Genomic DNA, 26,048 nt, shown 5'->3' on the forward strand with positions numbered 1-26,048 from the left:
CATCATCTCCTTAATATAGCTCCCTGTTAATCCAAAGTTCCGAAATCCCAACCAGCCTCAGTTAAAGCAGGTTGTGGGTGACTTTGGATCAGGTGTCTGATCATTGAAATTCTACCACACTACCCAAATTCACCACTTGAAATAAAATTCCAGCAACTCTTGCGCCAAAAGCAAAGCCAAGGAGAATACGTCAGGTGTCTCTTGAAGAGATCATACAGCAGAACCATGTCTGATTTGAGAGGTGTGGCATTCTGCAGTGTGGACCGAAAGGCCAGTTAAAATACACTATGTGTAACAGACAGTCCTCCATTGGTAGCACTCTTGTCTTTAATGTCACAAAGTTGGAGGCTCGAACCCCACTCTGAATACTTCAGCACAAAATTCTCAGCTATTATATGGGAGCTATCTGAAGTGCCATTATCTGGATCAGACACTAAACCAAGGCTCGTCTGTCTTTTCAATGGATGTAAAAGATCCCACCTCACTCTTGCAAAGAACAGAAGCATTCTGTCCAAAATATGTCCCTAAATCAAAATTGTATTTAAAAAAAAGTAGGTTATCTGGTTAATTATGTCATTGTTACTTGTAGGAGTTCCTGTGTAAAATTTACTGCCCTATTTTTTACTTTATGACAGTGACTATGCTTCCAAAATATCTGAGTGACTCTCCAGTGTTTTGCAAAGTCATGAGGTTATGAAATATCCAATAAAAATATGAGCCAGTACAAATAACAGAGGTCCACAAATCTTAATACTTTTTTTCTTGATGCTTCAGCTGCTAAACCAATAATATTCCTTCACAAGGAGATCAGCTGTTTTCCTACAAAGAGGGAAGGCTGATTATATTTGTCCTCTTAAGCACCTGGGAATGTTCTAATGTCATGGCAGCATATCAGCCTAGTTGTTGTTATTATCCATCAGATATCCATCAATCTTTAACTGGCAAGGAAGGGCAAAATGTTGAGAAAATGTGTAGTAGCCGCAATTAGATTCATTGCTGCACTGGAGTTGGTTCAAGGATCATGTTCTAATATTGGCAGGAAACCAGTTTAAAAGCGCTATGTGTTTGGCTCATAAACCCGGCAAAGGTTGAATATCAGATAAACTTGACCCTTTGGCTTCTGTTTACTAACTTCAGAGGGAAACAGCGATGATTTAATTTAGAAGCATTCATAAAGCACAATCGTTTCATATACAGTATCTGATATCCGGGAATGGGGGGAGGTAAATTAGTCTTTCAAATCCATTGAGACTCACTTCATTAAGGTTAGTAAACCAATATCAATGCAAGTATCAGGTGTCTGCAATTCTTGGTGAACAGATACACTTAGATATTGCTGAATATGGTTAGTTGAGAAAATAAAATTAAACAGGTACAGAGTTAAGAGATCTCCATGCAGTTGCATATTGGAATCAAAATACTGTGAGAAATTTTCCATAAAACATCATAAAATTCGACTAATAATCATTATGTCACTTAACACCAAATTAACCCGTGACAGGGCATAAACTGTAAACGTGTTTATTATCAATACGATACAACAATGATTCAAAAACCTTCATTATTGAGATTTAAATACATTTTAAGAAAAATGCTCAAGATGTATTGTGTCTGCAGAACATTCAGACATATAATCCATTCTCGTGGTTTGGATTAAGGCGTAAACTGTTCAACGTTTATCCACTTGTTTCTGACATGACCCAAAACCTTTCAGTGTGTTCCTCATCCTCTGCTCTTTGTTCAGATGAAGGTTCTACACCCGAATATCAACCTGTCTGTTTTCTTCACAGATGCCACTGAGTGACACCGAGCCTTGTCTGCTCTTGCTCTCCATCCACTGACTGTGGTTGATCCTATTTCTCCTCATCCAAAGTCATCCTCAGCATGACTGGAGGAGGACTTGTATTTCGGTTGGGAGCAACTGATCCGCGTGACCACCAAGAAATGAGGGAAGTGCTATGCTCGGAAAGAGACATGAGACAGTGAGATCCTTGCTGCGCCTGCACTTTGAGTGACCGCCATAAGTCATTATAAAACCCAGATCATAAATAACTTATGCTTGCTGACAAATTGACTAGAATCATTTAACTGCATAATTTATCCCCCATCGTTTTTTTTTCATCAGAATAGGATGCTTTTGAATAGTGGCATGTCATTCTAATGTCTTTGACAGAAATTACTCACAGAAGCGGAAGCAATTTCTCTAATTTGGCTCAGTCTTCTATTTTAGTCCTTATTCAGTATTCACAAGGGAACAGAGAGTTTTCTTGACGCCACCTTTTTAAAAAATTTTATACTGTAAACATCGGTGGCGAAGTAAACACCCAAGATAAGCTAAAAGTTAAAATTAAGATAGATTTTACGCAAGAGGTGTTACATGTGGAGTGAGCACTCTCACTCCTGAGTCAAAATGTGAAGAGGTTCACTGCAGATCATGGAATAGATATGGATTTCAGTGCAGTGCCCAAGCGTGGTACCGGAATGTAGTTGTGCTATCTAACGGAGACCCCATCTACCCTCCGAGGTCAATGTCATGGGTCCCAGGATATTATTGTGATAAAGAACGGGAAAGTTCTCCCTAGTGGCCTGGCGAATCTTTAATCCTGAACCAAAATCACGGAAGAAATATTATCGTGATTATCCCAGAGTTGGTTGTAGAAGTTTTGTTGTTGTCACATTTCCTACATTACTGAGGGTGACTATACTCACAGAGTTCGCTGGAAGGCATTTTTGGGTGTCCTGCAGTGAAAGGTACTAAATAACCGCATCTTTTATTAAACCACAAGCTGAGAAACAGAAAGCATGTTAATCATTGTACTTGATATTTAGTAAAAGCGATTGATTTCTCACTAAAGCTTATGATGATGGAATGAAGTCGCTGTCCTGTTGTAAAAGCAGCTGCTGGCCTTGCTAGGTGGTTGGGCAAATCCAATTCCTGCATGTCACAGGTTCACAGAATGGTCACAATGCAGACTGAGAGCATTCAATTCAATTCCCTATAAAGATGGTAAGCTGGTCTTACTCTTCTGCCTTTTCCACATAAACCAGCAGTTTTTTTTTTGATAATCATGCAATTACCTTTCAAGAGCCCCAATTGAATCTAAGTGGTGAGAAGATTCATAAAGCCAAAGTACAAAGAGATCTGGGAGTGCTAGTCCAGGATTCTCTAAAGGTTGACTTGCAGGTTGGGTCCGTGGTTAAGAAGGCAAATGTAATGTTGTCATTTGTCTCAAGAAGGTTGGAATGTAAAAGCAGCGATGTGCTTTTGAGACTTTATAAAGCTCTGGTTAGGCTCCATTTAGAATACTGTGTCCAGTTTTGGGCTCCACACCTCAGGAAGGACATACTGACACTGGAGCGTGTCCAGCGGAAATTCACATGCATAATCCCTGGAATGGTAGACCTAGCATTCAATGAACGACTGAGGATCCTGGGATTGTATTCATTAGAGTTTAGAAGGTTGAGGTGGCATCTAATAGAAACTTACAAGATAATGCATGGTTTAGAAACAATGGACACCGAGAATTTGTTTCTGTGAGGCAGGGATACTATGACCCGTGGGCACAGCCTTAGAATTAGAGGGGGTCCATTTAAAATCAAAATGAGGAGATATTTCTTCAACCAGAGAGTGATGGGCATGTGGAATTCATTGCCACAGAGCACATTGGAGGCTAGGACGTTAAATGTCTTCAAGGCAGAGATTCATAAATTCTTAATCTCAGAAGGAATTAAGGAATACAGGGACACTGAGGGTAAGTGGCATTGAAATGCCCATCAGCCACGTTAGAATGGCAGAGTGGATTCGATGGCTGAATGGCCATGCTTGCACTCCTATGTCTTATGGTCTTATGGTCTTATCTGTTTCTGATACACACCCAGGCAGTGCATTCCTAACCAACTGATGCATTTTAAAATTCCTGACATCCCCTTTAGTTCTTTTTCCAATCACCTTAAATTCAGATGCTCTAATTCCCAAGTCTCCTGCCAATGGAAACAGCTGCTTCCCTTATTCTCCACTTTTTTTCCAATGGAATTCAAATTTCACCTTTTGTCATGGAGAGTTTCAACCTATACCCCAGAACAATATCCTGAATGGTCTCATTACTAGCCCAGTGATATTACCACCATACTACCAATTTCCTAGTACCGCTAGCTAGGCCTGCCCTCTTTATATGTATCTACCAAACAGTATGGAAATGTTCCTCCCAACAAACAGCAAAAGTTAACCTTGAGAAGCAGGACAAATTCAATCTGGGCAATTCCTAGCTCATTCATTGACTCTCATTCATTGGCTAAGTGATGGAAGAGATTGCTGACCGTGCTAGCAAGCAGCTCTTGCTCAGCAATAATTTAGGTTTCACCTGTGCCCTAAACTCAGGAATTCCCTCACTAAATCATTCCACATAACAGGGCACAAATGTTTCTTTACAGTGATGTGCCTTACACCATTTTATTATAGGAAAGGGAACTATATATTTAAAGATAAATTGTTGTCATTGACAGTGCAAGCCTATTATATAGCATACACATTAGAGAGTAAGTTAAACTTTCAGCTGACATCCAAACATAAATATTTTTCATTGTACTTGAAAATAATCTACCTGCAAATATGTAGGGAGGAAAATAGGACACAGACTTTCATGAAAAGGCAATAAATGGATGTGAGAGAAGATTGTCGAGGATTCCTATAATGAGCTCACTCACAAATCAAGGCAATTTTAAACAAAAACTAGGAATTGCTAGAGAAACTCAATGGGTCTGCCAGCACATGTGGAGAGAAAACAGAGTTAATAATTTGGGTTCAGTGACCTTTCTTTAGTCTTTTTAAAACTGTGACACAACAATTTTGCTGAAATAGGAGAAACTGGTAATGCTCATTGTGTAGAGATGTAGTTAACATGAAGCAAGCCTGTGGTTTCCAATGCCTGGAGCCCAATTTGAGGATAATACTTTTGATCCTTAGATTGATCACAGTCATTTTAAAAGGAAACAAGAATAACTGGAGAACCTCAACAGGTCCATAACATTTTTGGAGAGAGCAAAAAGCCAGTCATAATCCAGTCATAACCAAATACACTCCTTTGTTACTTACATAGAACATAGAACATTACAGCGCAGTACAGTCCCTTTGGCCCTCGATATTGCGCCACCCTGTCATACTATTCTGAAACCCATCCCACCTACACTATTCCATGTACTTCCATATACCTGTTCAGTGACGTCTTAAACGCACTTAAACATGGTGAATCTACTACCGTTGCAGGCAAAGCATTCCATACCCTTACTACTCTCTGAGTAATTATCAAATTATCTTGAAATATTAGTTAATTTTCTACTTTTATGTATCCTCCTAGGGCGGCACGGTGGCACATAGGGTGGCACGGTAGCACAGTGGTTAGCACTGCTGCCTCACAGCGCCTGAGACCCGGGTTCAATTCCCGACTCAGGCGACTGACTGTGTGGAGTTTGCACGTTCTCCCCGTGTCTGCGTGGGTTTCCTCCGGGTGCTCCGGTTTCCTCCCACAGTCCAAAGATGTGCGGATCAGGTGAATTGGCCATGCTAAATTGCCCGTAGTGTTAGGTAAGGAGTAAATGTAGGGGTATGGGTGGGTTGCGCTTTGGCGGGTCGGTGTGGACTTGTTGGGCCAAAGGGCCTGTTTCCACACTGTAAGTAATCTAATCTAATCTAAAAATTTTCCTGGATTTCTTCTTTAACCTGCTCCACCTCACCCCCTTCCTCTAACTCTCTCCTTGAAATCTATTTGACTTTGGCCTAGCTTTTGGTCACATGCCCTAATATCTACTTTCAGGGTGTGATGTAATATTCTTTCTGTAAGCTCAGTTGTCATGCCTTGAAATGTTTTACAATGTAATACACATTACTTAAATCGAAGTCTTTGTTATTATGCTGCATTTTCAATGAAAGCAATGTAAAAATGAAAGCAGCCAGTGGCTAATCCAAACCTGGAAGCATGTCTTCAAAAACATTTCAAGCAATGCTAGAATTAAGTCAGTCGACATCTGAATGTGTGGCTGAAAATCTTCACCAAATAAAATATATGACGTCGAAAGAATTCTTCCTCTTTTAGAAGCTGACTGACACTCTACCATCTGCTCAGTAAGACATTGGAATTAAAGTAGGCCACTCAGCCCATTGAGTCAGCTCTGCCATTCAATGGAATCGTGGCTGATCTGAAAACCCTCAACACCACTTCTTGGCCTTCTACCTTTAACGCTGATTTTCTTCCTGTTTAAAAGCCTATCTATTTGAGCGTAGAATATACTTAATATTCCATCCTTAACAGCACTCTGTGGTGAAGAGTAAGTCTGTGGTTACTACCTATGTAAAAACAATGACTGCAGATGCCGGAAACCAGATTCTGGATTAGTGGTGCTGGAAGAGCACAGCAGTTCAGGCAGCATCTGAGGAGCAGTAAAATCGATGTTTCGGGCAAAAGTGGTTACTACCTTCTAAGAGAAGAAATTCCTCCTGATCTCTGTCTTAGAGGTACAACTGCTTATTCTGAACTTATACTCCCTGAATCTAAACTCTCCCACAAAGGGAAAGAGCATCTCCACATCTACCCTCTCAGGTCCCTTAAGAATCTTGTACATTTCAATAGGGTGATACTCCAATGAGTACAAGCCCAACATACGTAACTCTCCTCATACGCAGTCCCTCCATTCCCAATCGCTCCATCAATGTCAGCAAAATAAAGGAGGTGGTCATTGACTACAGGAAGCAGAGTGGAAAATATGTCCCTGTCTGCATCAATGTTCCTGAGGTGGAGACAGTTGAGACCATCAAGTTGCTGGGAGTGATAGTCGCCAACAATCTGTCCTAGTCTACCCATGTTAATGCAATGATCAAGAAAGCACAACAATGTCTCTACTTCATCAGGAAGTGAAGGATATTTGGCATGTCCACAAGGACGCTTAGCAATTTTTATAAATGTATTAATGATGTGGTTTGGCAACTGCTCTTCCCAAGACCACAAGAAACTACGGAGAGTTTGTGAACATAGTCCAGTCCATCACGCAAACCAGCCTTCCATCTATTGACTCATTCTGTACTTCCCACTGCCTCAGGAAGGCTGTTAATATAATCAAAGATCCCTCTTATCCAGATTATATGCTTTTCCACCCTCTTCCATTGGGCAGATTTAAAAGTTTATATACACACCCAACAGATTCAAGATCAGCTTCTCCCACATTGCTACGAGAACTTCCGAATGGACCTTTCAAATTTTAAGTTTCATGTTGATCATGCTCACTAACTTTTTTCTCTGCAGCCATAACATTGTATTCTTCGCAGTGTTCTGTTACTATTATGCTCTTTGTATGGTATGATCTACTTGAACTGCATGCAAAACAAAACTTCTCACTGTGCCTTGGTATGCTTGACAATAATAAATCAAATCAAATCAAATCATCATGAGCCAAGTGAACCTTCCTGCCTTTACCCTATGCATTTTCTAATTTTATCAGTTTTCCTGTTTATTTTACTTACTTCTCCTTTTGATTGTGAGCAAAATACTGAGAATTAACATGTTTGTAATTCAAGAATTGCAGAAGCTACATCTACAAATAACACAACTTGTTGAGCTTTGAAAGGTAGTTATTATAGTTGTGCTTTAGTTACGGTGCTGTCTGTTCATATTTTATGCCACCTGTTTCAGTTCACATGTAAGGTGGCAATTAACTTATGTCTGCCATCAGCCTTTTATGCCTCTCTGTTTGTGGGTAGTATTGTAGTGGAGAACTGCTCAGCACCAGCACTGACCCCCTACCTTCTGTGTTCCAATAATGCCTGCCTTGCAATCAATATAAGCTTGCAATATTTTGTAAAACTCAACAGGGGAGCTTGCAAAGAGATGGGGGAATAATCTTTCATCTGTCAGCTGCCTGATTAAATCCCTGACTCAAGTATTTCTGAGAAATATCTTATATATTCTATGTCATTGCATGTTCACATTTTTATTTTGAAACATGGACATTTTGCAAACACAATACAGTGTCATGAGTCATCATTAACAACCTTTTCTGCTCTTTGAATCAGACATAATTCTGGAAATACCCAAGGAACAATTTCATAATCCAGCCATTACTAATATGTTCCTACTAGCAATAAATGACATTCCACATCAAAATTCCATGTTAATATACCACCCACAAATCATTTTTGTTGATGAAATCAACCACTCATTCTTCCTCATATTCAGTCAGCAGCTTTATCTGTGTTTGTGGATTAATGGTGCTGGAAGAACACAGCAGTTCAGGCAGCATCCGAGGAGCTGTAAAATCGACGTTTTGGGCAAAAGCCCTTCATCAGGAATAAAGGCAGAGAGCCTGAAGCGTGAAGAGAAGGGCTTTTGCCCGAAACGTCGATTTTACTGCTCCTCGGATGCTGCCTGAACTGCTGTGCTCTTCCAGCACCGCTAATCCAGAATCTGGTTTCCAGCATCTGCAGTCATTGTTTTTATCTTATCTGTGTTTGTGCAGAGTTATCTGTCACAAGCTTTCTGATACGTCCTTGATCAAGAGGACAGTGGTAGGATCATATAACCACAATACTTAAGGAGGTGATCCAATCCATCATGTTTGCAATTAGTCTCTGAGTGAATTATTTGCTTAATGCTATTCCCTGCCTTCTCCCCATTGTTGTCAGAAAAATCCTCACCACTTTATGGGTTGCTCAGTGGTTAGCATTGTTGCCTTACAGCACCAGGGACCTGGGTTTGATTCCACCGTCAGGCAACTGTCTGTGTGGGGTTTGAACATCCTCCCTGTGCCTGGGTGGGTTTTGTTGGTTGTTCTGATTTCCTCCCACAGTCCAAAGATGTGCAGGTTAGGTATATTGGGAATTGTAGGTTGCCAATAGTGTCCTGGGATGTGTAAAAACAATGACTGCAGATGCTGGAAACCAGATTCTGGATTAGTGATGCTGGAAGAGCACAGCAGTTCAGGCAGCATCCGAGGAGCAGTAAAATCAACGTTTCGGTCAAAAGCCCTTCATCAGGAATACAGGCAGAGAGCCTGAAGTGTGGAGAGATAAATGAGAGGATGATGGGGGTGGGGAGAAAGTAGTATAGAGTACAATAGGTGAGTGGGGGAAGGGATGAAGGTGATAGGTCGAGGGGGGGAGGGTGGAGTGGATAGGTGGAAAACAAGATAGGCAGGTAGGACAAGTCATGGAGACAGTGCTGAGTTGGAAGTTTGGAACTGGGGTGAGCTGGGGGAAGGGGAAATGAGGAAACTGTTGAAATCCACATTGATGCCCTGGGGTTGAAGTGTTCCGAGGCGGAAGACGAGGCATTCTTCCTCCAGGCGTCTGGTGGTGAGGGAGCGGCGGTAAAGGAGGCCCAGGACCTCCATGTCCACGGCAGAGTGGGAGAGGGGTTGAAATATTGGGCCACAGGGCGGTGTGGTTGATTGGTGCGGGTGTCCCGGAGATGTTCCCTAAAGCGCTCTGCTAGGAGGAGTCCAGTCTCCCCAATGTAGAGTAGATTGCATCGGGAGCAACGGATACAATAAATGATATTAGTGGATGTGCAGGTAAAACTTTGATGGATGTGGAAGGCTCCTTTAGGGCCTTGGATGGATGTGAGGGAGGAGGTGTGGGCACAGGTTTTGCGATTCCTGCGGTGGCAGGGGAAGGTGCCAGGATGGGAGGGTGGGTTGTAGGGGGGCGTGGACCTGACCAGGTAGTCACGGAGGGAGCGGTCTTTGCGGAAGGTGGAAAGGGGTGGGGAGGGAAATATATCCCTGGTGGTGGGGTCTTTTTGGAGGTGGCGGATATGTCGGCAGATGATTTCGTTTATGCGAAGGTTGGTAGGGTGGAAGGTGAGCACCAGGGGCGTTCTGTCCTTGTTCCGGTCGGAGGGGTGGGGTCTGAGGACGGAGGTGCGGGATGTGGACAAGATGCGTTGAACGGCATCTTTAACCACGTGGGAAGAGAAATTGCAGTCTCTAAAGAAGGAGGCCATCTGCTGTGTTCTGTAGTGGAACTGGTCCTCCTGGGAGCAGATACGCGGAGGCGGAGGGATTGGGAATACAGGATGGCATTTTTGCAAGAGGTAGGGTGGGAAGAGGTGTAATCCAGGTAGCTGTGAGAGTCGGTGGGTTTGTGAAAAATGTCAGTGTCATGTCGGTTGTCATTAATGGAGATGGAGAGGTCCAGGAAGGGGAGGGAGGTGTCAGAGATGGTCCAGGTAAATTTAAAGTCAGGGTGAAATGTGTTGGTGAAGTTGATGAATTGCTCAACCTCTTCGCGGGAGCACGAGGTGGCGGAGCCTTCCATATCCATCAAAGTTTTACCTGCACATCCACCAAAATCATTTATTGTATCCGTTGCTCCCGATACAATCTCCTCTACATTGGGGAGACTGGACGCCTCCTAGCAGAGCGCTTTAGGGAACATCTCCAGGATACCCGCACAAACCAATCACACTGCCATGTGGCCCACCATTTCAACTCCCCCTCCCACTCGGCCGAGGACATGGAGGTCCTGGGCCTCCTTCACCACCGCTCCCTCACCACAGACACCTGGAGGAAGAGCGTCTCATCTTCCGCCTCGGAACACTTCAACTTTAAGGCATCAATGTGGACTTCAACAGTTTCCTCATTTCCCCTTCCCCACCTTACCTCAGTTCCAAACTTCCAGCTCAGCACCGTCCCCATGACTTGTCCTACCTGCCTATCTTCTTTTCCACCTATCCACTCCATCTTCCCCCCGCCCCCGACCTATCACCTGCACCCCCTCCCCCACTCATCTATTGTACTCTATACTACTTTCTCCCCACCTCCACCCTTCTCTCACTTATCTCTCCACCGTTCAGGCTCTCTGTCTGTATTCCTGATGAAAGGCTTTTGCCCGAAACGTCGATTTTACTGCTCCTCAGATGCTGCTTGAACTGCTGTGCTCTTCCAGCACCACTAATCCAGAATCTTGGGATGTGTAGGCTAGGTGAATTAGCCATGGGAAAGTAGGGTGGGATACTCTTCACAGTGTTGGTATGGACCCTGTGTCTGACTGGCCTGCTCCTACTCTGTAGGCATTCCATGATTCTACATCATGTCTAAGTTATCTAGTAGCTTTTTCTGTTACCACTCTCTGTACGGTAAGGAATGTCAAGATACCGCTTGGTTAAACGTGGGAAAAGAAAACCATTTTCTAACAAGAAGAGGCACTTTTCTTAAATGAGACACGGGTTATTGCATGACGTCAATTATGTACAAGTTTTATTAATATGACAGACATTGTTATAGATTCTGTGCTGAAGACCCAGTTGTTGATTCTTATTACTTCAAGTTCCAAAGTTGTTCTTCCGCCAAGTTCAAATGGTATCATTGTAGTGGGCTTAAGGTACTCCTCTGTATTAACCCTTTCAGACTGTTGGCTCCTATACAACTCTTATTTCACTGAAGCTCTTTTTCCCATTGTTAACTGTTTACATTTGTGAAATGTCTTTTGTGAAAATGTGTGGAGACATATGAAGCAGCTTTATACATTCAGCATGCTGAGAATTAGCCCTAATTACAACATATTCAGTAATAAAAGATTAGTGTCAGTGTCCCTACCTCGGAGCAGGAGGCCTGGGTTCAAAGCTCATCTGCTCCAGAGACGTGTGATAAAACCTTTGAACAGCTTGGTTAGAAAAGATATCCATAAAAGATTATTGCAAGTAAAATCTACAATATAGTGCAGATGTACTTTCAGATGATAAGTGTGTTGAATCAGGACTTATTGATTTCTTCCTGTGTATTGTCCAGTTGCAGTCAAGGTCCCTTCCCTTATCTGGTCTAATGTACATCCTTCGCATACTTCAGGTGATTGACCACAAAAGCAGTTGATTCTCTACTTGTGCCTCCTCCAGTTTTCCTCCTCTAACACAATCCGTGAAAACCTCTACCCTTTTCTCTTGTACACTTAAATGCATTATCACTCATTCAAACAATCTCTGTAGGAGTTAATGCTTTTGCAAGGTTTGTGAAGGTTTGTAGCTCAGGTTGAGGTTTAAGGTGTAGGTTTGCTCGCTGAGCTGTAGGTTTGATATCCAGATGTTTCATTACCTGGCTAGGTAACATCATCAGTGGTGACCTCCAAGTGAAGCGAAGCTGTTGTCTCCTGCTTTCTATTTATATCTTTCTCCTGGATGGGGTTCCTGGGGTTTGTGGTGATGTCCTTTCCTGTTTGTTTTCTGACGGGTTGATAGATGGTATCTAGATCTATGTGTTTGTTTATGGCGTTGTGGTTAGGGTGCCAGGCCTCTTGGAATTCTCTGGCATGTCTTTGCTTAGCCTGTCCCAGGATAGATGTGTTGTCCCCAGTCGAAATGGTGTTTTTTTTTCATCCGTGTGTAGGGTTGTGAGGGAGAGAGGGTCGTGTCTTTTTGTGGCTAGCTGGTGTTCGTGTATCCTGGTGGCTAACTTTCTTTCTGTTTGTCCTACGTAGTGTTTGTGGCAGTCCTTGCATGGAATTTTGTAAATGACGTTGGTTTTGTCCATGGGTTGTCCTGGGTCTTTTAAGTTTGTTAGTTTTTGTTTGAGAGTGTTGGTGGGTTTGTGTGCTATTAGGACTCCGAGGGGTCTTAGTAGTCTGGCTGTCATTTCTAAAACTTCTTTGATGTATGGTAAGGTGGTTAAGGTTTCTGGCTGTGTTTGGTCTGCTTGTCATGGTTTGTTCTTGAGGAATCTGTGCACTGTATTATTTGAGTATCTGTTCTTCTTGAATACGTTGTACAGGTGGTTCTCCTCAGAAAACAAACAGGAAATGACATCACCACAAACCCCAGGAACCCCATCCAGGAGAAAGATATGAATAGAATGCAGGAGACAACAGCTTCGCTTCACTTGGAGGTCACCACTGATGATATTACCTAGCCAGGTAATGAAACGTCTGGATATCAAACCTACAGCTCAGCGAGCAAACCTACACCCTAAAGGAGTTAATGCTTTCATCATTCTCCCCGAGAGGAAGGAAGTTTTTCTGAATTGCCTAATGAATTTCTTGATGACTGTTTTAAATGAATGATTTCTTTTTTCTTCCTCCACTTGAGGGGAGACATTCTGTTTGCATTCACTCTGTCAAAACTTCTCATCAATATGAATACCATTTCAAGGTCACTCCTCAGGCTTCTTTCTTTAAGAAAAAAGATCCAGTGTATTCATCCTTTCTTGATACCACAGCCAATAGCAGCACAATCCTCATATCATCCTGCACCCTCTGCAGAGCCTCTAATTATTTGTACACTTGTACAGGGTACTCCAGGCATCATGTGACTGAGGTTCAATACAAGCTTAGCTTTGCTTTTCTATTTTTCAATGATTTCTCTCTAGAAATAAACTTGAATGCACATTTTCACCATGAATGCCTGCACAGACAGATTCATTCCACCGTGCTTTTGATGTGGCAGTAAGATCAATCCATCTTTGTCGCATTTGAGAGCTGGTAGAATGCAGAACATTGCAACTTGTATGTCAGAACCATTGAATTGTAGTTAAAGTCAAGTCACCATAGTCTCACCAGACCATAGCTCTGCTCTTTCAAAACAGAGATAATTGATTCTGGTTTAACCTGAGGGCCACCAATGCTCAGGTGATGGGAGAGGTTGAGAAGGAGAGTCCTTCACAGCAACCTTGGCTGGTGCAGGGATTAAACCAATGCTGTCAGCATCACACTTGCTTCACAAACCAACTGTCCAGCCAACAGAGCTAAATTACTGATTTGGAGAAAATTAAAGCCACAGAAAGAAGCCACCTGGCCCATTGTGTCTGCACCAACTAAAGAATGACCACAACACCCTATCCCCTCCACCCAATCTAATCCGAGTGACATTGTACAGAAAGAGCACAATATCAATCTACACTGAAAAATGAAATCTGACACAAATAAATATCTGCACAGTGCACTTGAGAAGATTGAATGTAGTCTCCTAAGCCCAAAACACCGAGACATCAAATGTGGGAACACGTTACATAAATAGCGAGTGTGTTTGAAGGATAAAGTGGTAGACAGTTTTAGAAATGTGGTATTGCCTGAAGCCAAAGTATTGGACAGTAATCACCAACATTCAGAATAGATTTTCCCAATATAGCTGGTTCAGTTTAGTTACAGTGTACATACTTCTCAAGATGTTATTCAAAGAACTGGTTTTTGCATAAACAGTTTGACCATAAAAGAATATAAAAGTTTACTTCTGTTTCTAAAATAAAAGTTTCCGGAAGCTAACTTCATTCTCAAGAGACAGAAAAGGAAGTTCCTGAGGTCAAATGTGGCAAAATATCACTTTCTGTTCTTGAACAATTTTGTGGATGTCGTGATGTTGTGAAACTTGAAAGGGTACAGAAAAGATTTACAAGGATGTTAAAAGCAAATTACTGGGGAGGCTGGAATTTGAAACCAAAAGAGAAATGCTGAAAAATCTCAGCAGGTCTGGCAGCATCTATAAGGAGAGAAAAGAGCTGACATTTTGAATCTGACCCTTTGTCAAAGCTTTGACAAAGGGTCAGTTAGACTCGAAACGTCAGCTCTTTTCCCTCCTTACAGATGCTGCCAGACCTGCTGAGATTTTCCAGCATTTCTCTTTTAGTTTACAAGGATGTCGCCAGGGTTGGAAGATTTGAGCTACAGGGGGAGGTTGAATAGGCTGGGGCTGTTTTCCCTGGAGCGTCGGAGGCTGAAGGGTGGCCTTATAGATGTTTATAAAACCATGAGGGGCCTGGATAGGATAAATAGACAAGTTCTTTTCCCTGGGGTGAGGGAGTCCAGTACTAGAGGGCATAGGCTTAGGGTGAGATATAAAAGAGACCTAAGGGGCAACGTTTTCACGCAGGGGGTGAGTCGTGTGTGGAATAGGTTCCCAGAGGAAGTGGTGGAGGCTAGTACAATTACACTTAAAAGGCATCTGGATGGGTATATGAATAGAAAGGGTTTGGAGGGATATGGGCTGAGTGCTGGCAGGTGGGACTAGATTGGGTTGGAATATCTGGTCAGCATGGACAGGTTGGACCGAAGGGTCTTTTTCCGTGCTGTACATCTCTATGACTCTATGACTCTTGTTCCTTTCCCCACGGTCAGTTGCTGGTGGATGATAGTTAGTCAGCCAGCAAGATGTGCATAGGAATTCTGTCACCAACAAGTCCACCCAGTACATTCCCCAACACCTGTGGACATCTTTCCTGCGCTGACACCAATTGAGGAATGGAAGTGAGCATATACTACATTCCCACTGGTATTAACGTAGTGGTAGGTGGGCATACTTGCCATGCAGGAAGCACAACAGACAAACCTTCAGGGTTAAACAAAAATAGAAGTTGTGGAAAAGCTCAAAAGGTCTGGCAGCAAGAGCGAAGCGAAATCAGAGTTGACATTTCAAGTCCGGTGACCCTCAGAACTTTCAGGGTGGCCTGCAAAATGGCTCACATGTGTGTCCTCACTAACACTTTTTCTGTAGACCTCGCGATGCATTGTTGTAAAACATTTTGTCCTTGAGTTGTACAACGTTTGATGTACCCAGAGAAACATGTCACAAATCCAAATCATGCCATTTTAAAAATCAGCACTGTCAATATAGCTGACATGGCATGCATGTACATTTCCAAATTTAAGATGATGCCAGACTTGGTTAAATGTAACCTTGCTGTCAAGGGAAGACACTCTCACCTCACCTCTGGAGTTCAGCTCTTTAGTCCATGTTTGGACCAAGGCTGTAATGAGGTCAGAAGCTGAGTGGAACACAAACTAAGTGTCAGTGAGCATTTTATTACTGAACAAATGCTGTTTGTTAGCACTGTCGATGAATTTTTCTATCACTTGGTTGAGTGTCAACTGATAGGGTTGTAATTGGCTGGATTGGATTTGTCCAGCATGTTGTGGACAGGTTACACCTGGAAAAATTTCTACTTTGCTGGAGAATCAATAACATTGTGACTGTACTGGAATAGTTTGGCTGGGCATTTCAAATTCTGGATCACAAGTCTTCAGCACTATTGCTGAAATATTATTAGGGCCCATAGGCTTTGCAGTAACCAAGTGTTACTGTTTCCAAATGGCATGTGGAGAGAATTGAATTGGCTGAAGCCTGACATCCAGTTGATTTCTTTATTGTCAAGTATTTATTACAAATATAGTGAAAAGTATTGTTTGGTGTCATTGTACTCTGACACCGTTTTTTAACACAGAAAATAAACCAAAACACATAAGTTATAGTCTTATATCAGTAAAGTTAGGTGGTCTTCCAGCTCAGCTATGGGCCTGGATCCAGGCTACCCCACTCTGATGCCTCGAGTCCCTGCGGCTAAACCACTAACACTGTGGTAACTGCGCTTTGCCACACCGCCAGCACCAGAACAAAGAGTTGCCACTGTCTGGCACCATCTCGCCTCTGCCAACAGCGCCACCAAGAGTTCACGCTGGGCTAACCTCACTGATACACCGGCCGACAGTGCCGCATGGGATCAAACTCACCGCCATCACCAGCTTCGCTATCAGGTGCCCCAGCCTTACCGCGGGCTAGGAGCCTCGGCTCAGCCTGCAAGTCTGGATCGGGGGACGAAGCCTGGCACTGGTTCCTCACTCACTGGGGTACCACGGGCTGGGACAGAGCCACATCCGCCTCGTCCTGGTGTTACTGACACCACCACCGGATGCCTTCTCCTTTAATATTTACGTGCCATTCTGCACAGGGCCCTCTCTTGCCGATGCTCTCACTGATGCTGCTACAACCAAGGTGAACAGGTAAGAGAAAAAAACTTTGAAAAGGAAAGAAAGACAAAACTGAAGGAAAATGGTAAAAAAAAGAAAAGCAGGCAGAAATGAATGTGCCCTGGGCTTTGCAGCCTGAATGCTGTTTACCCATCAGTGTCCCTCACAATTTAATACACCTCAATCATGTCAGCATTCTGTCTCCTCCGTAGAATGAAAACCAGGAAAATCAATGTTTTGGGCAAAAGCCCTTCATCAGGATGCTGCCTGCCCTGCTGTGCTTTTCCAGCACCACTTTGATCTAAACCCTGGTTTGCAGCATCTGCAGACCTGACTTTTGCCTCGAATGAAAACCAACCCAGTTTAATTGTTGACTAATACTGAATGACATAAGTTACATACTGTATCTATTTCAAAACAATTGACATTAACATCCAGTCAAGATTCAGTGCAAATGCTCTGGTCAGACCACATTTGGAGTATTGTGCACTTTTTTGGGCCCATACCTCAGGAAGAATGTACTGGCCCTGGAGTGTGTTCACGAGAATGGTCCCAGAAATGAAAAGCTTAACATATGAGGAAAGTTTGAGGATGTTCCAGGATACAAATGCTACAGGAATGATAGAAAGGGGGTAAGAGAGGAGGGGGAGTGGCGTTTTTGATAAGGGATAGCGTTACAACTGCACTGAGGGAGGATATTCCCGGAACTATATCCAGTGAAGTTATTTGGGTGGAATTGAAGAATAAGAAAGGGATAATCACCTTTTTGGGATTGTATTATAGACTCCCTGATAGTCAGCAAGAAATTGAGAAATGAATTTGTAAGGAGATCTCAGTTATTTGTAAGAATAATAGGCTGATTATAGTAGGGGATTTTAACTTTCCGAACATATACTGAGGCAGCCATAACGTTAACCGTTCAGATGGAGAGGAATTTGTTATGTCTGTACAAGAAAGCATTCTGAGTCAGTATGTGGATGTAACTACTAGAGAAGGTGCAAAGTTTGACCTACACTAGGGAAATAAGGCAAGGGCAGGTGACTGAGATTTCAGTGGGAGAGCACTTTGGGGCCAGTGACAATAATTTTATCAGTTTTAAAATAGTAATGGAAAAGGATAGACCAGATCTAAAAGTTGAAGTTTTAAACTGGAGGGAGGCTAAGTTTGAATGTATTAGGCAAGAACTTTCAAAAGCTGATGAGAGGTAGATGTTTGCAGGTAAAAGGATGGCTGGAAAATGGAAATCCTTCAGAAATAAGAGAATGAGAGTTCAGAGACAATGTATTCCTGTTAGGATAAAGGAAAGGCTGATAGGTGCAGGGAGTGCTGGATGACAAGAGAAATTGAGGGTTTGCTTAAGAAAAGGAAGGAAGCAAATGTCAGGTGCAGACAGGATAGATCGAGTGAATCCTTAGAAGAGTATAAAGGAAGTAGGAGTATACTTAAGAGGGAAACCAGGCGGGCAAAACGGGGACATGAGATAGCTTTGGCAAATAGAGTTAAAGAGAATCCAAAGGGTTTTTACAAATACATCAAGGACAGAAGGGTAACTAGGGAGAGAATAGGGCCCCTCAAAGATCAGCAAGGTGGCCTTTGTGTGGAGCCGAAGGAGATTGGGGAGATACTAAATGAGTATTTTGCATCAGTGTTTACTGTGGAAAAGGACTTGGAAAATATAGAAAGTTGGGAAATAGATGGTGATATCTTGAAAAATGTCCATATTACAGAGGAGCAAGTGTTAGATGTCTTGAAATGCATTGAAGTGGATAAATCAAGTGTACCCTAGAACTCTGTGCGAGGCTAGGGAAGTGATTGCTGGGCCGCTTGCTGAGATATTTGTATCATCGATAGTCACAGGTGAGGTGCCGGAAGACTGGAGGTTGGCTAACGTGGTGCCACTGTTTAAGAAGGATGGTAAGGACAAGCCAGGGAACTATAGACCAGTGAGCCTGACCTCAGTGGTGGGCAAGTTGTTGGAGAGAATCCTGAGGGACAGGATGTATATGTATTTGGAAAAGCAAGGACTGAATAGGAATCGTCAACATGGCTTTGTGCATGGGAAATCATGTCTCACAAACTTGATTGAGGCTTTTGAAGAAGTAACAAAGAGGATTGATGAGGGCAGAGCAGTGGATGTGATCTATATGAACTTCAGTAAGGTGTTTGACAAGGTTCCCCATGGGAAACTGATTAGCAAGGTTAGATCTCATGGAATGCAGAGAGAACTAGATATTTGGATACAGAACAGGCTTGAAGGTAGAAGACAGAGGGTGGATCGTTGCTGGGTCCACTACTTTTTATCATTTATGTAAATGACTTAGATGTGAGCATAAGAGTTAGTAAGTTTGCAGATGATACCAAAATTGGAGGTATAGTGGACAGCAAAGAAGGTTAGCTCAGATTACAACGGTATCTTGATCAGATGGGCCAATGGACTGAGGAGTGGCAAATGGAGTTTAATTTAAATAAATGTGAGGTGCTGCATATTGGGAAAGCAAATCTTAGCAGACTTATACACTTAATGGTAAGGTCCTAGGGAGTATTGCTGAACAAAGACAACTTGAAGGTTTATAGCTCCTTGAAAGTAGAGTCGCAGGTAGATAGGATAGTGAAGAAGACATTTGGTATGCTTTCCTTTATTGCTCAGAGTATTGAGTACAGGAATTGGGAGGTTATGTTGCGGCTGTACAGGACATTGGTTAGGCCACTGTTAGAATATTGTTTGCAATTCTGGTCTCCTTCTTATCAGAAAGATGTTGTGAAATTTGGAAGGGTTCAGAAAAGATTTACAAGGACGTTGCCAGGGTTGGAGAATTTGAGCTATCGGAAGAGGTTAACTAGGAGCTTCGGAGGCTGACAGGTGACCTTAGAGAGGTTCATAAAATCGTGAAAAGCATGGATAGGATAAATAGACAAAATCTTTTCCCTGCGGTGGGGGAGTCCAGAACTGGAGGACACAGTTTTAGGGTGACTGCGGAAAGATATAAAAGAGACCTAAGGGCCTACATTTCCACACAGAGGATGGTGCATGTGTGGAATGAGCTGCCAGAGGAAGTGGTGGAGGCTGGTTTAATTGCAACATTTAAAAGGCATCTGGAAGGGTATATGAATAGGAAGGGTTTGAAGGGATATGGGACGGGTGCTAGCAAGTGGGATTAGATTAGGTTGGGACACCTAGTTGGCAAGGACAAGTTGGACCGAAGGGTTTGTTTCCGTGCTGTACATCTCAATGACTCTGAGTTTATACTCAATGGAGTTTGGAAGGATTAGGCGGAATCTAATCGAAATGTACAGAATATTAAATGGCCTGGACAGAGTAGATAATGGGAAGATGTTTCCATTTGTAGTAGAGACTGCTACCTTGGGGCACAGACTAAGGGTAAAGGGAAGACCTTTTAGAACAGAGATGAAGTATAAGTTCTTCTGCCAGAGAATGGTGAATCTATGGAATTCATTGCCACAGACACCTGTGGAGACGAAGTTATTCAGCATATTTAAGACAGAGATAGATAGGTTCCTGATTGACAAGGGAATCAAGGGTTAAAGGAAGAAAGCAGGAGAATGGAGTTGAGAAACGTATCAGTCATGATGGAATGGCGGAGCAGAACCAAGGGACTGAATTACCTAATTTCATACAATCCCTACAATGTGGAACCAGGCCCTTTGGCATCAACCCTCCAAAGAGTATCCCACCCAACCCATTCCTTTACATTTACCCCTGACTAATGCACCTAACCCACACATCTGAACACTATGGGCAATTTAGCATAGCTAATTCACCTAATCTGCACCTTTTTGGATTATGGGAGGAAACCAGAACATCCAGAGGAAGCCTGCACAGACGTGGAGAGAACATGCAAACTCTATGCAAACAGTCACCTGATGGTGGAATTGAATCCTGGTCCCTGGCACCATGAGGCAGCAGTGCTAACCACTAAGCCACCATGCCATTATGTTGTTCCTCTGGCCTATGGTCTTATGCTCTTATAGCTATCACATTTGTTAATTTGAGTATAAAATTGATCCTTTTTAAGCCATGTCACAGCATGATTCTGGAATTTGCAATGAGCCACATTACAGCACAAATGAATAATGTGTTGAAATCAATTCACCTCTCTGTTAGTTTAATAACAACATTGTCTGAAAATACTTTTCACTGTACTCCTGTACTTCTGTACTGGATTACAAGTGACAATAAAGGATATTCTATTCTATTCTGTTTATTTTTAAAATGGGCTTGTTTGATTTTGTCAAATTAGCAAAGAAAGAACTGAAGAAGCAGGATATTGGACTCAAAACATTAAAACTGTGATTTGGAGGAGCCGCTGTTGGACTGGGGCAGACATAGTAAAAATCACACAAAACCAGGTTATAGTCCAACAGGTTTATTTGGAGGCACTAGCTTTGTGGAACTTTCAACATTAAAACTGTTTCTCTCCACAGATGGTGCCAGACCTGCTGATGTTCTCCGTCAGTATATGTGTTTGTTGTACTGAAAAGAGTAATTTGACACGACTCTTTTAAACATTCCTGGTAACCTCCAGGTCAGAGTGAGTAGACAAGGCACTGAGTTCACAGGAAGATTGTCAAGTGTACCTTAATGTGATTCTCTATGTGAATACTAATGAGGTGAAGTAGGGAACATGAAGTTCAGCTGATTAATATTGTGAGCTGATTTGAATTTTCAAAACCGTGACATTGAGGTTTGGGACTAATCACATTTAGCTGTGTATATCACCCAAAAATTCTTTCCATTTCTCAATTTTACTTCTTCCAGTTGTGCAAACAGAAAATTGAGATGGATGTGGACTCTCAAGCCCAACTCTCATGTTTAGATAGAGTTCTTGTGTAAATATTCAAAATAGACTGTAATGGATGGTTTATTATTAATGTGTTTCAAACAGCTTAAGATGTCATGAGATGTAAATAGGCCATTGAGCTCAGCAGATGTACTGCAACAGCTGTGAGTAGAGAATTGGTTATATTAATGGAATCATAATTCAGAGGCTTGGCCAAACGATGACCCAAACGAGTGGCATGAGTTCAAATCCCAAAATGGTTTGAAAAATGTGTAACTTAGAACCGAAGTAGCACAGAGATATACCTCAGCAAGGGAAACCTGCTCTTCCACCTGCCTGGAACATGACTCCAATTCTGCAGAATGGAGTTAATTTTTAACACATTTTAAAGTTAATGAGCAGGTCATTCAATTGAGACCACCTTCTCTGCATGAGAATGAATTAAAGTAACTTTGGATCATGCACCCTTTTGCCTGTAGTTAAAGCCCGTTGAAAGGAATTGCATGAATAATTCCTGTGTCAAAGGCGACCAGGCAAGTTTCCAGAATCTTATTCACCGATCATGATGAATTCCTGAATTCATTTGAGGACCAGACTGAATTTCCCTATGAGCACTTTCAGCGCTTGAACTGCAGTGTGAGAAATTAGAAAAGCCAGTTGAGAATGGGTATATGTGAAGACGTTAGCCCAAGGCCCACTTAAAGATTCATCACGGTCTTCAATGCATAAAATAATCATGTACCTGATACTCCAGATCAGACATTTTGGTGCAACCCACTATTTAGTACTTCAGAAAATTCAGTTCCAACATTTAGCAAGCCAGCAAATAACCCTTGGGAATAACAGGAGTGGAGTGTGAACAGCAGGAAAAGGCAGTAGGAGAAAATTGTGGGTCCTGCAGCCAAGAGAAGGCTATTGCTATTAGTAGCTTTTGCTTTAAGGATGAAGTCTACTCAGGGCTGCAAGAGTGGTGACCACAAGTACCCTGTACACTAAGCCTTTTGATGGATGCACAGTCTTGATTTGTAAAAGTTTGACATGATTTTGGGTTTTCTTGTCAGTGCTCACCTTGAGAGAGGCAGTTTGAGAACTATACTACAAATGAAAGAGCCTTGGGAAAAGTTGATGAGCAGAGAGATCTGCGAGTTCAGGTCCATTATGTCCTGAAGGTTGCTGCACAGGTGGATAGAGTGGTCAAGAAGACATATAGTATGCTTGCCTTCATCGGACGGGGTATTGAGTATAAGAACTGGAAAGGCATGTTAAAATTGTACAAGACTTTGGTTCTGCCGCATTTAGAGTACTGTGTACAGTTCTGGTCGCCACATTACCAAAAGGATGTGGATGCTTTGGAGAGGTTGCAGAGAAGGTTTACGAGGATGTTGCCTGGTATGGAAGATGTTAGGAATGAAGAGGGGTTGAGTAGGTTAGGTTTGTTTTCATTAGAAAAAACGAGATTGAGGGAGGAACCTGATTGAGGTCTACAAAATCATGAAGGGCATAGACAAGGTAGATAGAGATCAGCTTTTTCCCAGGGTGAAGGATTCAATAATGAGAGGTCACGCTTTCAAGGTGAGAGGTAAAAAGTTTAAGTGGAATACACGTGGCAAGTACTTTACACAGAGGGTGGTAGGTGCCTGGAACGCATTGCCAGCAGAGGTGGTAGAGGCAGGCACGGTCAATTCATTTAAGATGCGCCTGGACAGATGCATGAGTAGGTGAGGAGCAGAGTGACACAGATGCTTAGGAATTGGGTGACAAGTTTAGACAGTAGATTTGGATTGGCTCAGGCTTGGAGGGTCAAAGGGCCTGTTCCTGGGCTGTAAATTTTATTTGTTCTTTGTTTGACAAGGTACTGGAACTATTTATTCAAATGCCTCTCCTTCAACAGAGAAAGCAGGTGGAAATTTAGCTAGAAGTAAAACCATACAATAGATTGATAAATTTTGTTAACAATCTGCTTAGAGAACAGATGGAGATCTAACTTTACTGGGCAAGATATGACCATAAGGTGAGAGTGAGAATTAGAAGGAAGATGTAAATAGGCAGTAGGGAAATGCAGCCAGGTTAAATAAGTGGACATGAACGTTACCACATTGTGAGATTCCTATAAACCATGCTGATGGAATTGATCACATAATTTTGATGTCAGACAGAGAGAAGGCACCAGTTCAGAGTGAGTACTTGAAGAGTGAGGTCTCAGGCGCTACATAATAGAGCTGTATATGAGCATCGACCATGTACAGGTGTAAATAATGGAGTGTTACAGTACTTGAGGAATTGAAGAGCTTCCCTTAGAGATAAGGAGCAAGGACTCTCAGGAACAAGGGTATCCAGAACTAGGAGGCACAGAAACATAGAAGGTAGGAGCAGGAGTAGGCCATTTCACTCCTCTCCCATTCATTATGATCATGGTGTCCATCAAGTTCGATACCTTAGTACTGCCCAGCTCCCATATCTTTTGATCCCTATAACCACAAGATCCTTTCCAACTCCAATGTGAAATAGAAAATGTTTTGGCCTTATCCACCTTCTGGGGTTGTAACTTCCACAGGATCATCACTCACTGGGTGAAAACCTTTCTCCTCACCTCAGTTCTAAAGGGCTTACCCCTTATCCTTCAACTATGATGCCTGGTTCTGGACTCCGTGAACCTTCAAGAACATCCTCCTTGCATCTAACCTGTCTAGTCCTGTTAAAATTTTATAAGATTCCCCCTTCATTCTTTTAAACACCAATGAATGCAATTCTAACTGACTCAATCTGTCCTCATACATCAGTCCTGCCATTCCAGGAATCAACTTAGTAAACTTTCACTGCACTCTGCAGCAAGAACATCCTTCCTCAGAGAAGAAGACCAAAATTGAGCACAATATTCCAGGTATGGCATCACTGATTCCCTGTATGATTGCAGAAAGACACCTTTGTTCCAGTACAATAATCTGAGAATAAGGCCAGACCATTTAGGAAAGAAGTCAAGAAATGTGGCACTGGAAAAGCACAGCAGGTCAGGCAGTATCTGAGGAGCAGGAGAGTTGATGTTTCGGGCATAAGCTCTGCATCAGGAAAGATTCTAGGAAGCGCTTCTACACAAATAGGGTGATAGATATTTGGAATTCTTTTCCATAATTGACAGGGAGTACTGGATCAGAGCCCCATTTAACTTCAGCAGAAGGCTCATACAATGGCCCAGTGGTTAGCACTGCTGCCTCACAGCACCAGGGTCCCAGGATTGATTCCAGCCTTGGGCGAATGTCTGTGTAGAGTTTGCTCATTGTCTGCGTGGGTTTCCTCCCACAGTCCAAAGATCTGTGGGTCAGATGAATTGGCCATGCTAAATTGCCCATAATGTTAGTTGCATTAGCCAGAGGGAAATGGGTTACTTTTTGGAGGGTCGGTGTGGACTGGTTTGGCCGAAGGGCCTGTTCCCACACTGTAGGTAATCTAATCTAATCTCACTGCACATTGGTGGCAGATTCTCTGAGTTTTAGTGCATTCCTCAGCATGTATTGGTGAACCTTAGAATTTTAGGGACCCAGGATTAAGGCATAGGGCAAGGGATTTAAAGGGGGATGTGAGGGAAAATGTTTTCACCCAGACGGTGTTTGAAATCTGGAATTTATTGCATGGTCAGGGTTAGAGACAAAGATTGTCGTAGCATTTAAAATTAGATGGACACTTGTGACACCAAGGCAGGCATGTCTATGGGTCAGGTATTAAAAAATGGGATTAGAATTGTTAGGTGATTGCTTTTGATCAGCACAGACTTGAAAAACTGAAGGGCCTTTTTATGTACTGTGGACCTCTATGACTCTTTGACTTGTTAGGTTATTTTAAAGATAACGCTTTTGAGAAAAAATTATGCAAATACATTTTCTACAAATGTAGTTTATTTCAGATATTCCATAAATGCCATTAAACATTTATTTCTTCATTACAGGTTGGAGGATTTGTTTTAAGCTTAATTCTAAATTGAGAGAGATCATAAGTCCATAAAGCCATAAGACAGAGGAGCAGAAGTTAGGCCGTTCAGCCCATTGAGTTTGCTCCGTCATTCAATCATGGCCAATAAGTTTCTCAGCTGAAAATGTGTTGCTGGAAAAGCGCAGCAGGTCAGGCAGCATCCAAGGAACAGGAAATTCGATGTTTCGGGCATAAGCCCTTCATCAGGAATGAGGAAAGTTTGTCCAGCAGGCTAAGATAAAAGGTAGGGAGGAGGGACTTGGGGGAGGGGTGATGGAGGTATGATAGGTGGAAGGAGGTCAAGGTGAGGGTCAGAACTCCGGCCTATCACCTTTCCTTGGATGCTGCCTGACCTGCTGCGCTTTTCCAGAAACACATTGATAGATAGAGGCACCTTATTGATGATGCAAATGCTTTATGTCAACTTGTTCTCTTTGTAAAATAAAAGTTACTGCCAAAGGCGTCAAAAATTAATTGTCTCACCACTACAAACATAACCTTGTTGAAAACAAAGCAGGTTGCAAATATCATAATTCAGGACTGGAACTACCAAGGGCTAATTAAGGTAGATAGCCAATGGC

This window comes from Hemiscyllium ocellatum, chromosome 6 (assembly GCF_020745735.1).
Source record: "Hemiscyllium ocellatum isolate sHemOce1 chromosome 6, sHemOce1.pat.X.cur, whole genome shotgun sequence".
Lineage (NCBI taxonomy): Eukaryota > Metazoa > Chordata > Chondrichthyes > Orectolobiformes > Hemiscylliidae > Hemiscyllium > Hemiscyllium ocellatum.